Raw genomic sequence first — 13,043 nt, 5'->3', positions numbered from 1 at the left:
GAAAATAAAATCTAGAAATCCATCTAATGGAATTTTTTTTTCATCATTGTTGTTTTAAAAGAGGATGAAGAAAGAAATTTATATGAAAACAAGAAAAACTCTCATTGTGTGATGTATAATGTTAATTCCATCTATGTTTCCGAACGAATCACGTAATGTCGAATGAAAACCCAGCATCTCCCTTGCTGCTTAAGGTCAGAGTGCAGCATATATATATAAATATATTTTTAAAGGTAAAAAATAGCCCAGTTAACATCCTTTTATTATTCTTGTTTTAAAGGAGGGCGAAGAATTTGATTTATAATCACCATTATAGGTCGAAAAGGTCGAGCAATTTTCGAAACTTAAGGATTTCAAAATTCTTCTTCGGGAAATTTCTAGAATGTCTCCAAGTTGGTAAGAAATCATCAAAAATGTAATCAACTTGACCACAGCTGTAGTCGGTTCTAGTTGATCTATCTTTATAATTCAAATTTTGATCTATTCGGAATTACAAGATGTACAAATAATACACGAAATAAAAACTTAAAAACACAATAAGTGTCTATAAATTAGATTATAACGCCCTTGATATATATATATATATATATATATATAACACCAAAAAACACCAAAAATATATAACACCAAAATATAACCAATATATAACACCAAAAAACACAAAAAATACACTGTAAACAAATGTACAAAAAATATACATACACATATATGCTCCCAAAAATACATATTAAAGATATATAAAAATATACAAAAATGCATTGTAAAATTATTAAATAAATAAATAAAAGCAGTATACTAAATAAATAAATATATTTGCATAATACTTTAAGAAATGCATAAAAGCCAAAATGTATTCATATTCACAGCGTCGTAGCTAGGGTTTTCAGCGCCCAGCGACAACTAAAGGTTTCGCGCCCCATACTGCTTGCCAAGGATGCAAAGCATTTAATTCTAAAATGTCCTAACATCAGTTTGGCGCCCCTTGGATTCTGCGCCTGGGGACAGATGCCCCCCTTGACCCTCTCTAGCTACGCCCCTGCATATTCAGTACGAATGTTTACGTAAGTATAGAATTTTATTCGTTATATCTTAATTGCAATGTATACAGAAATCGGAATACGGAACAACAGATTTGTCCTGATTCTTGCTAAGCGAACAATAGTTATATTCGACGAGAAAAGAACCTGTATGAGAAAAATCGTTATTTCAGTCTGTCCCTTATGTAAGCAGAAAAGTCTTTACTTTTATTTGTCTCCATCTGCTGCAGCATAACTTCCGATTACGGTTGCCGTGCAAATATGGTGTTTCGGTGCTCATTACCCAACTTTAACGGAAAAGAGATATCTTGCAGCTGCTCCTGAATGGAATACTTTCCATTAAGATCACTTTGCTCTTCGTTTCCTTTTTCCCTCCTCCCCGCTTATTCTTTTCCTGAAGAAAAGAGATCGTTTATGTATTTTAGAATGAATAAATACTGTAAATAAAAATTGATGTTTAATTTGAAACGAGACACGCTTATTTAAAGTTTAAAATTAAGCAAAAAAGCAAACTTTGGCCCGGATTAAAAAAAAGAAAAACTCTGTGGATTTTGAAGAAACAAAAATCGTTTTGAAAAATAGGAGGAGCGACTGTTTTGTTTTAACCATTTAAGACAATAAAAGAGTTAGCTGCCTAAGAGAAGAGATGCTTTCATGGATAACTTTTTAAGGCGCATTTTAAAGCGCTGCAGTTTCCAGCCCGTTGATACTCCTCGATTTTCGCAAATGTATATAGGCATGTATACTAAATGGTATTGACCCATTCCAAGACTAAAATACGTTCTATCACCGGTATACAACATTCACCCTGACTGTGCCGACAATATGACCCCATGACGAGCATCCTCAGCCAGAGTACTCATTACCGAGCACAACCATATCGTGATGTAAAATGTATCACCAAGATCTGCTCTAGCCTCCATGATAGGATGCCACCCGCAGCCTCGTGGCAAGTTCATTTGCCACTCCCCATCCGGAGAACGTTGCCGCCCCTCTACCGCGACCATGGAGGGACCGTTACGAGGTAGACCACAGAGAGCATATACAGAACAGAACACCACGACCAAGACCCTCGTCCCGGCAAGCCATACGAGGAATTATATATTCGGGCCATGAGAGAGCATATACACCTTGAATACCAAAATCACAGCATTTACTTTCGCAACCGTTTGTCGTATACATAGACTTTCAGTTCCAAAAGTATTTTAAGTGACACAAAGAACCATAAATGATTTCAGCCTTTTTAAATTTAAAGAAATCACTTTTGTAGAAATTACGAAATCCAACTTTTTAAATATTGCTTCGGTACGTATGCTTATGTTTAGAAAATTGTTCTACTTGCTATAAAAAATAAAACACATGTAAGCTATTTTCTCCCTCCTTTCTGCATGCCTTCGTGGTGTAGCAATAGCACACACGGCACGTATCCGAGAGGTCCAGGTTCGAGTCCCGGCGAGGGCATTCCTCATTTTTCACATCATCACAATGAGGAACTATTGTAACAGCGTGTTGAAGGTTCACGTAATACATCAATTGACAAGTGACGTATCTAGAAGGGGAGTGTCCACCCTGGAAAGCACATTTTGGGGGGCAATATTTTTCGGATGGAACATTATTTTATAAGGTTTAGTCTTGTGGATCGTCGAGACATCGAAAAAGTATAAGTAATGAGATTCCGATTTTCCATATTTAATTAAATTGAGGTAAAAGAGTGTTTTTTTTTCCTCTAAGTAAAGTATTCAGAGAAATCAGCGCGAATTTTCAACAGCTGCACAATCTTGTTAGTTTGGCATTTTGTGTCGATTCACTATAAATGTCCGTATCACACTTTTCAAACTGTTGCCACCAAATATTATCGCCTTGTGTTATATTTAAAGAAATTAAATGATGAAGAATTGATTCTTCATTGTCATGCAGATCTGCATAAATGTATGTATGTTTATCGCATTGTGATAAAACAATGATACCTAGAGACATCAAATTTTGAGTAACGTAATTCTTCACTGAATGTGGGCATCTGGAAGACCTAATGTTTTTTTCAGATTTTTTTTCCTTTACCTTTTTTATTCTCTCGGAACTTTTGAATGATAATTACAAATATAAGCTAAATTATGATCACGGTGACATTAATAAGGCAAAATTCCTCGCTTAGAGAGAAGCATTTTCAGAGTTTATTTGCCTTATTACTAGGGGAAACCGAACAGGAACGTGGGAGACCGCTCCTCTTGAATTTTTGTAGATAGGTGACCATATATTCGGGAGGGGGGGACGGGTCCAAGGGCCTCCCACCCTTTTGCCTTCTACCAACCTCTCGAGAGGACTTTTGACTCACCGCATATTTAGAGTGTCCCCGTGTGGCACATGCACTATACACATTTTTGTAATTATTATAACATTTGTACACTATAAACGTGCCTACCTTCTCCGGGATTCGAACGCGGGGCCTTTTGTGCGGCAGTCACCTTCATCCCGGTTGGGCGGCGAGTTTAAGAAATCATTCCACATTATCTGCATAGCATTTTATGTTATTAGGAGCAGTTAAGTAGACCTCTACAATGACCTTTAGAATTGCTTTTCGAATCAAAAAAACAAGCCAGAATATAACAGTAATATAATTTTGTAAGTTGGAATTGAAATCTTTTTTTCAAAAATACTCGTAGAATTTAAATTTATTTCCCTATACATCATTTTTACATTTTTTAGTCATATGTTTGTTTATCAAGAGGGGCGGCAAATTCCGGGACCGCCCCGGGCGGCCAAAGCTTTAGCTACGCCACCGCAATTGAGAGCACAAAAAGGAATATGCAAACTTACACTATAAATGCAGTTTTATTTATTTGCATTGAAAACTGGTTTGTTTTCAAGCATCAAAATCGATACGAACGGTAGTTTTCAACAGTCCTTATCCCATTCTTTCGTTGCTCCAAAACAAATCATGGAAAAGAACGAAGCAGGCTCTCGCGAAGAGATGACAAGCAAGTCCTCGAAATATAGAGTCAGACTTAACATGCTGGCGATCGGATTTTCCTTCCTCCAAATCACTTCCATAACAATCTCCAGTTGTTACGGTACTGTAACCTTACCTGACCTGGCATGCCCAATGCACTTTCCCAGGGGATACTCAGCAAACAACAGACTGGCTTGGCGGAATGTTTGTTTCCAGTGCAGTTACCGTTAAGAGAATGTCCTTCGGGCGAAATTCTGTGACCGTGAACTTTCAGTACCTTCAATGAACAGAATGCTAAGATGCAAAAATAATTTTTTTTAAATGTTCTTTTATTTCGCGTTAAACGAAGAGTAGTAATTAACGGTGATTTCCCCTTAATACTGTTAACGAGCTTGCAGTTACAGTTGCAGTGAAAGTAGTGTGGGTCGTGTTATATGGGAATGCTTTTGGTTTAAAAAAGATTATCGAAGTTTTTTTTTTTTTTTTCTTTTCCTTAAAAAAAAAAAAGAGTTTTTATGTAAGTCGATAGAAAAGAGAAAATGTCGATTTGTAGCAGCCAGTTTTCGTATTTTTTTCGCATTTCTCAAAGAGTTAAGGATTTAGAGTATTATCGAAGAACTGCTGTAATTAGGGCGAAAAAAGTATTTAAATATTTTCTAAGAAAAAAGTTGATGGCCATTATTTCGAAATTAATTTTAATCTTTTTTTTTTTTTTTTTTTTAATTCTTAGCTTTTCTTTGTTAATGTCTTAAGCTCTTAAAAGAAAATTCAACTCATTTTTCCCTTCATCACAAAATTTAAGAAGCTTAAGAATTAAGACAATTGCGAATTTTTAAAATACCATTTTCAGCATTCTGCTGTCGGAGATAATTAGTAATGGTACTCGAAATGCTTTAGAAAGCATTTAATGTAGCCGAACACACTTAGGAATTTTCCCAAGAGATCCAAACAAACAAATAAAAATACTTGGTAAACGGGCGCACTATTCTTTTTTTTTTTTTTTTTTTTAATTATGATTATTCACAAAATATCAGTGCACTTAACAGCACAAAAGTAAATTTATAGCTTTATTAATTGCTTTGCAATTAAATTCACGCATTTTATTTTTAAATTGAAATTTTATAATCCATATTAATTAACTATTTTAAAATTTAATTCTTTTAAGTTCCAACTAAATTATCATAAAAGTAGTTCATTATTTTTTTTAAATATGCAGTATTAAACATGCAGTTTTTATTCATTAATCAATTTTGTAATTTTATATGTATAAAACGTCTTAGAAATGGAGGACACCATTTGAAAAGACACAGAAAAGGTGGACTAGTAATCTTTTTTTTCCCTGTTCTAAGGGATTCTGTTTTCCCATGATACACATTTTAAAAGGAAGACGAAAGAAAATGGACCGAAACTGAGCAGCCTTCCTCGCCACCTTAAGAGGTAATTCGCCACAGATCTTGTTTCTGTCTGATCATTCTGACTGTAGCACGTGATATGCGTTCAGAGTGGAAAGGTATTGACAACAGCAATAAAAAAGTAAATAAACAATAATACTGTTAGTCTGTCGATGATTTCTGTTTCTAATCGGGAAAATAGTATATTCAACAAGAATTTCTTGAAAACGGGGGGGGGGGATCTGTTATTTAAAGAAAGGTATGTTTCTCTGAAGAATAGCACGAGCTTCTTAAAAGGACTCGATAAAGCGTATTATGGGAAAAAATTGAAGGTTATGAATTATGGAATACACTTCTTAAGCCAAAAAAAATCTTAAACTAATTTACATATAAAAAGTATAATATACATAAAAAAATACACTATACTATACATAAAAAATAGCACAATACTGAAAAATTGCTATTACATAAAAGAACTCTACCGTTATTCTGCATTTCTTTTTTCCTTTAATGAAAAAAAAATTCGTGCTAAATATTTTTATCGTGTATTTACAAGGAATTTTTTTCTTCTAAAATCTACACTTAAAACTTAATTCTGTCAAATTTGATCAGACAAAACTCAACAGAAACACGCAAACTTGTTAGTTAAAATCAATATTTAATTAACGTGGCAGTGTTTTTACTTCCTTTTACGAAGTAAAAAGTATTGTAATCGCGAAAAGTTTCAGGCAGCATATTTCAACGAAAATATCCATTTTGACCGCTATCGAATGCAATTTAACGATGTTTTTGCGTGATATCTGTACGTAAGGACAGAATAAAAGACTCGTTTCCTCCAAAAAAAATGATAAAACTGCTTTAAAATTAATTCTGAAGAGAATTTTTCGTGGCGTCTGTAAGAACGTATGTACGTACGTGCGTACGTACGTATCTCGCATAACTCAAAACGAGTAGCCTCAGAACGTGGAAATTTTATATATAGGACTGCTATAACATGTAGGTGTGCAACTCGTATTTTGGTTGCAATCGGCCGCATTAAACGTATATAAATATATTTATATATATATCCACTTTGTTACCCGGCTCAGTGATCTGTTTCTTTACTCTTATATGTTTGTAAATTGTACATTTTTTGCTTTAAAAATGATTGAATTATGTTGTTTTTATCTTCCAGTTAAGGTTTTTATGCCTTTAGTAAATCTGTATGCAATATTTTTAGAATTATCAACAAATTTAAAGTTGTTTAAGTGCCGCTAAGCCTTTTTCTTTGATGGCGGCCATTGATTGTTTACATTTGAAACAAAAACTAGTGGATTTGTTGCCAATCTAGAGAAACTTAGCTTGGCAACAACAAAGATAACGCCTTCATTTATTATTGCCAATTAAATCATGCTTAATCCTTTTTGGAATTTTTTCGAGGAAATAAGTGTTTATGATTTACTTAGTAATTTTTAATATAGATATTTTGAGTTTTTATGTATTTTTGCCTTCTCGCGAAGTGAGAACTGAATTAATTGAATGAGAAATACTCAATCGTCTGTGAAAAACTGTTTCTTTTTTTGTTTTGTTTGCTTAATTTCTTTTATACATCTTTCTAGCTTTATTATAGTATTTGAATAGAACATGTGGCAACGATTAGATAATTCTGTTCTTTAAATTATATAAATTTTGTGCATTATGAGTTATAATATGAACGAAATATAATACTGTTAAGTGAATCTAGCGCTAGAGTGTCGCTATGATAAACAAATACTAGACTGAATTTTAAAGAATGCATTTATTCTATTGTAGTTTATGCGCTGTCGGCGAAGTAGATTTAATTCAATCCAATAAGTTTAAATGAAATGCGAGAAAAAATGCGTATAATTTAATATTCCGTACAAGGAAGTCATGTGGTGTACACATCAGATTTTTTAATTTTGTCTTCAACACATGAGGAAATAATTAAATAATAAATTAAATTAAAGGAAAGTTTATGACTGTATCCCTATTATATGGCTTTTGCCAGATGATTATTATAAATGAAATATCTTTAAATTTACGTTCTTTAGTTATTTAAAAAATAAAGAAAAAATGCAATTTTTAAATAAAATAAAGAATAAATACAATTTTTAAATAAAATAAAGAATAAATACAATTTTTAAATAAAAGGCTTTAAGAAATACTTTAATTTTGCTTTGAAATCGCCGAGTCTGTTCAGGAGTTATAATTAGCTAAACAAATTCGAAAGCTAAATTAAAAGACTTTTATTTCACACAATGACAGAACTTTGCGAACTGTGCGGAGCGCATCATACTGAATATAATAATCCAAAAATGTTTTGACAGACGTCTCTTAAAACGTTTCTGATGTCAAAAACAACTGAGGGAAAAATTGTGCAATAAATTTTTCCTGTTTGATTTTACAAAGTTAAATTCAAAAGCTTTCTGATGCAGATTTTAGTTTAGCAAATTGTATGGACATTTTATATCTTTATATTGTTGCTTGCATAGCTCTTTCTCTTCTAAAGATGTTTAATTTCGTTTCCTTTTTTACGTTTAGTGGCAACGGACTTACGCCATTTTTAATCGCAACATCATCAAGTACCGTAATAACAATGAAATATAAATTACAACACGATACAATGCATTCCGATTCTTCTGTAAAACATTCCATTAGTCCGTGAAGCTAAAAATAATGTTAATGAGCAACCTATGAGTTGATGAAGAGAAATATCTACTTCCGTGTTATGTCGTTCTTTGCCGCTTTTCATTGCCACGATGGCAATTAAAAGAAATAATATTCTTTAGACTTTTGAGTTCGCTAACCGTTATCTTTCTGCACGGCGGCGTTCTTTTGATGGCGTTTGAATCGGCAAAGGAAATCGGGCCGCCTTTGTTAAGCCTAATACTTTGTAAATGCAAGGACATGCAATTAGGCAACTCGCGAGCGAAGTAGGAAATGATGTCTAGTGCTTGGAAATTGGTTAATTTCCTAGCCGCATGCTATGTTCGCACTAATAAACATAACTTTTTAAGTAGCTTTCTGTTGTTTGTATTAAAAATGATGGGAATCTGTTGCTTGTATCAGACAGCTAAAAAGATAAATGGCTAGTTGTTGATCGCTTTAGTTTGGTGGATTTTAAACTATGTTCCGCGGAACCCTGGAGTTCCGCAATTTAAAATTAAAATAAGAATTTTTGAAAATCTGGGACCCATAAAGCTAAAGCGTCTAAAATAATTAATTAGATATTTTTTAATTTCATAATGGCTAGGGATCCATTTTCAAATTACTCCCCCCCCCCCAATTTACACACACATACACGTTTCAAAAGCCGTTTCGAGAGCATTTGGGCCGACGCACGTTTGAGTAAATTATATTTAAAAACAGCATATCATCGGAATTTCCGATAGACAGTCTCGCAAGCTGGAGATAAAAATATTTTCTTTCGTTCAGTGTTGCCAAAGCTGGCTTTAAAATCATGCATTTTTAATCGAAAATTCGTTAAAGTTTTACAAAATAGGAAATAGACAACAAAACAAATTCGAAATTCCGAATTCAGGCCCATATTCGGGTGGAGGACTACGTTGTTTAAAATTGATTGCTGTAGGTACCGTTGTTTTCTCACAGCGTGAGAAACATACATATGTTCATGCAGATTCTTCATTATTTAATTTCTTTATATATTAAACAGGCCGATGATATTTAGTAGCCACAATTTGAAAAGTGATTCAATGCTTCTAGTGACTCGACGGAAAATGCCGTTTCCAGGCTAATAGCCTTTCTGGGCTAACGCCCTTTTGGTGTAATATAGAGGCCCCACAAAGGATAAGTTTTATTTTTCGAGGATATTGGAATTTTCACAAATTATTGTATGGTAGAATCCTTTTTAACCAGCAGCCAAGGGACCTTGCCGATTCTGGATAATTGATATTATTATTGTTATTTTTATTATTATTATAAGGGCACAGCCCGATCCTCCTAGCCGGCACAAAGCCGGCCGTATGATTAAAAAATGGGACTGGCCAGAAAAAAAAAATATATATATATATAAGGGAAAAAAAAAAAAAAAAAAACATATAAAGTCCAAAATCTGAGTCTCAGTGCTGAATTCCAACTGAATCTTTGTTCGTATTTATAATCCTCGTTATTGTCACTACAAAATCTTTCAAATTTGAATAGTCCCTTTTAAAATCTACCTTAAAATTGACATATATTTCTATAATTTTTTTCATGTTTTGCGAGGCCATCTGTAGAAATTGCAGCTTTCGAAACCCGTAGGTAGTCTTTTTGGTCACAGTTAAGTAAAGAATATCAAAGATAGCAGAGGTTATTTAAAACTAAAACACATAGACTTGATTTTGCATTTCAGAAAAACGAAATTAAACAGGCTTAAAATTATTGTATTTATTGACAAATGAAGTTGTGAATTTCTTGGTGTGATATGATACATAACTTCGAATGTCCGCCAGTTTGCAAGATTATCGCCGTGGTTTTAAAAATTCGCTGTGTATACAATGCTACTCCATAATATCTTATTAAATTACGGTATACTTCCTCAGTTTCCTTTCAGGTAAATTTCTTACTCGGCATGTCGTTTTTCATTTTCATCCGTGTCCTCATTTTCATTGTCTTTCGTCTTTCCCAGTACATGTCCAATTATTTCTCTATCATCTTGAGAAAGTGTGATGGAAAGAGAATTGTCTACATCCACCCAAGCCTGCAGCTCCTCTTCACTAATACTAACCTTCTCCGAACATGCAACTAAATCCAAGATCTCGTGCATGGACGCTAAAGGTATTTGAAAACTGAGAATATTCGTCACTCGATTCGTCGTCTACGAATATGAATTAGACTACAGTTTAAGCCAACAGAGGCTTAATGTAATTCTTTTACATCTTTTCGAGCAACAGACGAAATAAATCTGGCATCTTCCAATGTGAATACACTCTGAAAATCTCAGACTCTGCTTTCAAAGTCCACAAATTGACGATTAAAAAGCGATTCGTTGTTCATCTTTATGTTCTAGATAATTTTTTAGTCCGTTGGTTTGATAATGCTGGTTACGTTAATGTATATATTTAAATTTCAGACTGTTGGCACATTATGCATATTTTTTACCTTATAGGTCTAAATTTTACATTTACTTTTAGACCCTTAAATACCATTAATTTGATTGTGCTCCTGTTACGAGAGATTTTACTATGTATTGTACTTTGTAGAGTTATTAGGATATTTTGAAGCAGGAGACATGAGAAATGAGTAGAGCCCTTGCCGGGACTCGAACCTGGGCCTCTCGAAACGCGCCGAGTGTGCTACCGTTACACCACAAAGGAATGCTCGAGGGAAGGAGAAAGTACCTCATATATTCCCCCTTTTAAAGGGCGACTGGGGATTAGGGGACCCAATAGCCAAGTCCTGGTGGAGACTAATTATGTCTGTATTCTGAATCTATAAAATAGTTTTATGGCTTTTCTTAATGCACAAGTTTGAAAACAATGGCTTAGTATGTTTTGTCGCTTAGAGGTTTATCTTTTTTTTTTTTTTTTTTTTTTTTTCATCATATTATTGTACCGTTAGTTCATTTTACATAATTCTACAATCGTTTTAGCTATCACTTCGGTCTCCCTAGTTTTAATACCTGTCGCCGTTACATTCATTTCGGCAAAATTTAGAAAGCAACTGCAAAGGAAAAGTTTGTCATTTCGGCAGTTAGTAGGTCCTTATTAGGTAAAACAGCCTCCGTGATTAATCTGCAGCCTAAACTGAGGCGGATCATTTCGTATTTAATTTTGTAAAGAACTAGCAGCTCATTTCGGCCAGCCGCCAAATATAAATTATTATAGAAAATAATATGTATAATTATTCTAGTGAATCCAACTAATATAATTTTACGAGTCCAGTTACTAAGTAATTATATTTGAAATTAATCTATGTTTATTTCTTTGGATCACTTAGTTTGTTAATTAACCAGTTCACCGTTTGCCCCGAGAGAAATACGTTCACAGAAAAGGCATCGTCATCCGTTAGCGTCGGCAGACTCTCGTCGGGGTGAAATTTGGTCTGAACCGTAACCCCCGAGACACATAAGACACAGCGACGTTTTTCCAACCCCCACAGAATGAGTCGAAAATCAAAAGGGGTGATTGATGGGTTACTTATCTTCTCAGCGGTGTTGCATTAGGATCACAGCGGGGCTGTTTCAGGAAAGTGAAGGATGGGAACACTTTCTTCGACTAGCTACCCCCTCAACATATCTTATGGGATCCACAACGGCTTTCTCCTTTTCTATTAACGGACAAAGGTATTTGAATGCTATCCTTTCAATTCTTAACGATTCAATTCTTCTCTTTTGTTACAGGCCATCAAGAAAATAATAAAACAAAATTCAAGGATATTTCAAATACAAGCTAATGCCCTTATTTTTACGTTATATAAAGCTTTTTCTTGACAATTAAAAATTACATTTACATTGCAATAAATTTGGGGTTAGGTGCATGAAATGGAAGTGGGGTGGGTGCAAAGGGAAAAATATCTGCTCTAAGGATTACACCAGTCTTTGTGTTTCATGTTGCTTCTTAGGGGGTCGTTATTCACCATCCTTCAGTGTGACAGGTACACTGTTCAATCTGATTTGAACAGAACTTCTAAATAGGCTTTCACAGGTGGTGAAAGGGGGAAAGAAATATTCTGAACCCAGTTTTAGACACAAAAAGTTTACCTTTGGATGCGAAAAATGGCACGAAATGTTTACGATTTTCCTAACGGCGAACTGGTTAATAACAAAAAATGAAAAAAAAAAAAAAAATACTATTTAAGCTTCGCTGAGCGAAAACAGGCTACGCGTGGAAGATAAAAGTACTTTAATTCGGGCAGTGGCAACAGGTTACATTTAATCGCTGAATTTTTAACCAGAATTTTTTTCCCATTCCCATAAAACATGTAATAAATAAATAAAAATGAATGAAGCATGAAATAAATTCGAAATTAAAAAAAATCAAACTTCGAAGTACGCATTTTCGAAGGGAGAAATATGTGTGTTCAAAATTTGGTAGTTCTGGTTGCTGCCGTTTTTCTATAATACAAAAACATATACCCTAGCATACATATATGTATGTAGGTAGATTTTTTTATTATTTAATAATAGGGCTATCGAATAATTACTTCTTGGAATTTTTGATATAAACGGATCAAACTGAAAGGTATGTTTTGTACTTACAAATCATTCTTATCTACAATGATTAAAGCGCTTTATTAAAATCTTTATATTATTTTAACATTTTAATTAGAATTACATACCCAAGTTGAATATTTAGGAAAAAAAAAATTACTTATTTTTTCCACGAATGCATTATAAACACAATCTCCATTTGTAGACGCATAAATAATTTTCGATTACCTTTGTTATAAATAAATACTGAATATAAAAATAAATATAATAAATGGAAACTTTTCTGAACCAAATTGGTCTTTTTACCCAGAATATTTACTTTTTTAAATTAATAAAATGTTTCCTTTACTAATTGGTGTTATCTGAGTTATCAGTGACGACTAAAAAAAACTGATTTGTTTAAAATAAAAATTAAAGTTATGGATTATTATTGTTATACTAAACAAATTATTTCTTTTCACGGGCAAGTTTTTAATTTATTTAATTTTTTACAACTTTTTCAAATATATATATATATA

The 13,043-nt window shown here is 33.4% G+C and overlaps 1 protein-coding gene across 4 annotated transcripts in view; it reads left to right on the top strand.

The window, feature by feature from the left end:
- Positions 1 to 13,043, top strand: part of LOC118190517 (uncharacterized) — a 309,842-nt gene that overhangs the window by 119,907 nt on the left and 176,892 nt on the right. Inside the window, exon 1 of one of the 4 annotated variants that reach the window (XM_085821047.1) lies at positions 5,317 to 5,421. The exons of the other annotated variants lie outside the window; for them this stretch is intronic. The gene's annotated coding sequence lies outside the window, so the exon portion shown is untranslated. Of the gene's footprint in view, positions 1 to 5,316; positions 5,422 to 13,043 lie in introns of those variants that run through there. 4 annotated transcript variants of the gene reach the window in all.

Source organism: Stegodyphus dumicola, chromosome 7, assembly GCF_044657685.1.
Source record: "Stegodyphus dumicola isolate Sdum_Otavi_A_Nest chromosome 7, ASM4465768v1".
Classification (NCBI taxonomy): Eukaryota; Metazoa; Arthropoda; class Arachnida; order Araneae; family Eresidae; genus Stegodyphus; species Stegodyphus dumicola.
The sequence above is the reverse complement of the archived record's forward strand: the minus strand, read 5'-3'. Positions and strand labels throughout refer to the sequence as shown.